The sequence below is a fragment of the Terrapene carolina genome, unplaced genomic scaffold, assembly GCF_002925995.2.
Source record: "Terrapene carolina triunguis isolate 2854851 unplaced genomic scaffold, T_m_triunguis-2.0 Scaffold641, whole genome shotgun sequence".
NCBI lineage: Eukaryota > Metazoa > Chordata > Testudines > Emydidae > Terrapene > Terrapene triunguis.
The window spans coordinates 2,394,298-2,399,330 of NW_020664992.1; positions in this window are offsets into that span (position 1 = coordinate 2,394,298).

A 5,033-nucleotide genomic window follows, 5' to 3' on the forward strand; every position below is an offset into this window, starting at 1 on the left:
GCCCAGGCTGCTTTGTATTTTGGCTAATGCATTTCCCTTATTTGTGTGTTTAACATGGCATGTTTCAGACCAAAGTTCATACTAGGCCTGAGATTCTCTCCACTCTTACTTTCTTTCTGCTGCTGCCCCCCCACAGCAAAACACCCCCAAAAAGACTTCCCTCCCGCCCCCTTTGAAATACTTCATGAGCCAGAACAGTCCAGGAAACAAATATTTTCACCTTGCCTGCCCAGGACGGTTGATCACTGTTGGATGTGATCTGATATATCAATGACTGTAGTATGAAGGTGGGTAAGGAAATAGATTTTCTGAGTCAGCAGAGGCTAGAAAGAAACAGGTAATACAACCTGAGGGAGAAGAGAAGTCTATGGACTTGTAGGTGAGGGGAGAGGCCCCCACAATCTTGTAAATGGCATTGCCTATTACAGACTTGCCTAAACTTGTGTGTGTGTGTGTATATACATACACACACACTTCTGACCATCCTTACTGATCTGTTTTAACATGAATGGTAATTGTTCTTGCCCAGTCTGTGGTGTTAGTACAGATCAGTGTTCCATCTAATTTTTCCCACTCATGTACGGAATGAATTTTGTTATGTGCACCAATATGGAGGTGACGTGTAACAAAATTCATGTGGTGGAGTGGAGGTGGGGGGCCGAGTGGTTTGGAGTGGGGGATGGGGGCTCAGGGCTGGGTCAGAGGGTTGGGGTGTTGAGGGCTCCAGCTGGGGGTGCAGGCTCTGGGGTGGGGCCAGGGACTAGGGGTTTGGGATGCAGGCTGCCAGGGCCTACAGCAGGAAGAGAGGACTCCACCCAGCTCTCTCTCCTGGCAGCAGCACTTCGGCTGTGGGTGGTGGGAGAGATGCCTCTCCCCTGGCCGTGGCAGGTCCGTGCCAGGGCTAGGTTGGGGCCGGGGGAGGGGTGCCTCTCCCCTGCCTGCAGCAAGTCTGGGGCAGGTCTGTACCTGAGCAACTGTATGGGGCTTAATAGGCAGCTGCGCGGCCGTGCAGCTACGCAGCTTAGAGGGAACTTAGCTACCGATTGTTTAGATTTTACTAGAGATGAAGGGAGGATAGAGAACTACTCAAGTGTGCCTTTCAGGGCTTTATAAAGTCTGATAGAATGCACAGCACAAGGAGTTCTGCTTGAATCACTTGGGATTGGGTTGACGTAATTACAAATGCTATCACACTAAAGAAGCAGTTGCCATCTTGAACTAAAAGGAAGGAGGGGAGATAGCCTTTTATGGGTAAGCAATCCACTCCATATTGAAACTTCAGAAAACCTATTAAATAGCACAGCTTGCATAAGGAATCTTACTCCACTTTTCCATCTGCTTGAAGTGCTATAGGAGGACAATGGCTGTCTAAAGTAGGTACCTTTTATGTCACCCTAAAGCTGTTCATCTCTGGAGTGTTTCCCCTTTTAGCTGCACTTGCTAATGTGACCAGCAATGGGTATTGCATTGCTATGTAGACATACCCTCTGTGCCTCCCTTCCCATTTGTAAAATAGGGGTAATAGTACATCCCTACTTCACAGGGGTAGTAGGAAGATAAATACATTAATAATTGTGAAATACTTCGATACTATGGTAATAGGGACTATACAAGTACCTAAAATAGAAACATAGATTTCCAGTCCCTTGCTGTAATCTAGATTATACTCCCTTAAACACAATTTGCCTCTCTAAGCCTTTGTTACAGACTTCATTTAAATATGGCATTAACAAATCAACACATCTTTAGTACCTTGCAGCTGGGAAATCTGTCAGGTCCAGTTGGTTTCTGCTTTTTTTTTTATAGCCTTGACAGTGTCCTTTTAATCCCCTATGCTTATGCTTCAATCTGATGTATATAAATCCTTGTAAAAATTGCACAAAAAAGCTCTTGAAAATATCCTGAAAGGCAATAAAAATTTGACCATTAGAGTTCTGAATAGGGAGGATATTTGCCATCTGCTGAGCTTCAGACAAAAAGATTGACAAGGTAATTATTACCCAGATGGAAATTTTCTCTCTCGTTCTTATCTCTTCTGTATCTTGGTGGAAAAAATACAAGAGATCCATTTTATTGGAGAAATAGATCTTATTTAATGCTCCTAGTATTTTCTGTTAATGTCTAAAATTGGCAGCAATCATGAGGAAATAGCAAGGTCAGGAAGACTGGAAAGCAAGATGAAAAGAGAAATTCTTCAGTAATAGAGAGTTGTATGTATGAAACAGGTGAGGCTGCTCTGGCAAAGGGTCTGTTAAAGGCTCTGCTCTCTCAATAGTGCAATCTGGACACTATGCTTAGACTTTCCCATTTGGAAGAAGCATCCCAGAAATTCTGGAGAAATATCTGAGGAACTTTGATTTTAAAAATATTTTAAAATGCTCACAAGAAACAGACAAGCTTGAAAGTGGTTAAAACAAAGAGGAACAAATCATGTTCTGAGGCTTAACTAATTAGCACTTGATGATTGTTGGCTGTACGAAGTATTATTAGCAGTTGATGTGCAAAGTGTTATTGGGATCGTTATGATGTCTGAATAGAAGCCATGAGAAGTAAAACAATGGGAGGCAAATTGAGAATCGTGAGAAGAGCAATTCTTGCTTATGTCGTCTGTTTCTCTGCTAGTGATCAATCAATAAAACAAATCAAATGAGCCAGTTTCGTATGGGCAGTTTCTCTACTTGGTTTGTAAAATACTCAGCTACAGGCAAGCATGATCCAAGGGGAAGGAAGGTAGTCTAGAGGTTAGAACAAAGGAATGGGAGCTAGGATTTTTAAGGGTCAGGGAGGATGGTGTATGTAGAGCTCTGCAAATCCATGGGTGCGGATATCTGTGGACAATTGGTGCGGCTCACAGCTCGGATGCTGCAGGGCAGTCTGCAGTACATGCTCACCAGAACGGAGCGGCTCTCACCCAGCCCTCAGACTCCAGCTAGGCTTGCTGAATCACACAGCAGTGGCAATAGCCTGCTGGGCCTTCTGGGAGTTGTAGTCCCCAGCTTGCTTGGCCCCGGCTGGAGGAGGTAAACTACAACTCCCAGAAGAGAGTGAGCCAAGCGCATTTTTGAAAGCGGTGTGGTTGTACATGGCGGGCGCTGTGAGGAGAGTAGTTGTTGCTGCTTAGGGTTGCCAACTTTCTAATTACACACAACCAAACACCCCTGCTCCTTCTCCAAGGCCACACCCCTCCCTCTGTTGCTCATTCTTCCCCACCCTCACTCACTTTCACCATGCTGGACCAGGGGGTTGGGGTTATGGGCTGTTGGCTGGGAGTGCAGGCTCTGCGGTGGGGCTGGGGATGAGGGGCTGTGGGTGCAGGAGGGGGCTCTGGACTGGGGCTGCAGGGCCCCCCCACAGCTCGCACTGGTTGCAGTTCCCAGCCCTTGTGACCAATGGGAGCTGCGGAGCCGGTATTCGGGGCAGGGGATAGTGCGTGGAGCCTCCCACTCCCTGGCCGCCAAGCCCCTAGGGGCTGCAAGGACTTGGCAGCCACTTCCGGGGGCAACCTGGGGCCAGGTCAGGTAGGGAGCTTGCCTTAGCCCCAGCTCCTCGCTGCACCGCCAACCGGACTTTTAATGGCCTGGACGGTGGTGAAAGCTGGAACTGTCAAAAACCGGACGCCTGGCAATCCTAACAGTCCCGCGTACTTGCATCTTCTCTGCCCAACTTCATGACAGGAGTGAGGTTTAGGACAAAGCCTTCTTGTTGGCATCTCCCATTGGCTAATGTAGGCAGTGCCTCACCTCGCATGGTGGCTTTTGTGAATCCCATTCTTAGGTGCTTGTCTCCCCCCAGTCATTGTGCAGGGGGCCAGGCACCCAACTCAGGATTTGTGGATCTCATTATTCCAGTGTTTTTCTAGGCCCCCCAAGTCCCTTTGTAGATCCAGGCCTGCTGGTGGTAAGGGGATGCACCTGTACACGCATCCAGCTCTCTCATCTATCCTTGTCTGGCATAAGAAGTGGTCTGATCACCTTAGTAGCCAGGTTTTTAGGGGCACTGTAAAGAACTCTGAAAAGGTTTTTGCAAAATAATTTATTTACAAAGTTATAAATACAGAACAGATTCCAAGAAAAACAAACAAAGGAAATGTAAACTGCCAGCAAGTGGAATGTCATTCAATGGCTGTTGGACTTTGCTGGCTTGACCTGCCTGGTAGAAGAGAAACCATAAAGGGCTCTTGACAGACATTTGCTCCCTGTTTCATGGCTATTGGAAGAAAGGCCTTGGAGGAGAAGGCCTAGGAAATTCCTTGGTTTAGTATGGCTCCCATGAACAAGTGAAATGCCTGGATGAGCTTTCAAAACTCCTATATTGGCTGTAATGTCGTGGGGACATAGATCATACAAAAAAGCCACTAACTTGAGAATCCACCTCAGGTGTTAAACTGAGCCCCATGCGTGTTGGAGCAGGGGAGTGGGGGGGTTCAGTCAATGCTGTGTAGTCATGCAGTACAGACAGTTGATTTATTAATTTAGTAAATAAGAAATTTATTATTAGTGATCAATTATATTGCTAATGGTTATAGGTAGTTAGCTCATTGTGGCATCTTAGTGCCTTCATTAAAGATGTTCAGTGCATGACTGAAGTGTGCATTGTAAAGTGTATCCTCAGCCTGATGCAGTGAGTAACATAAAGTGGGTTCACTGCTCAACATACTGTGTATTTGTGATGGATTTCAAGTTTCTCAGGAAGATGAAATACCCAGGGTAAATTCAAGAGTCACAAGCCCAGGAAAGGGACCTGTCTTATTCTTTATTATGATGGCAGTGGGTTTCTCAATTAAACCAATGGGGCTTAAAGCACAGCCTTCATAAATACCGTGTGGATCCATTGGAGAGCTGGGGAGGGGAAGACGGGGTTCAAATGATGCCTAAGGTCATAAATCGAATGACTCAGTACCATTCCCTGATTAGCTTTCAATTTTCCTAAGCAACAAAATTCACCCTGCCACATTTTTTAGAAAATCCTGACAGAGTGGGGAGTGGAGCTGCTGCTGCTGCCACCTCTCCAGCCAGGCTCTCTTAGGCAGCCGC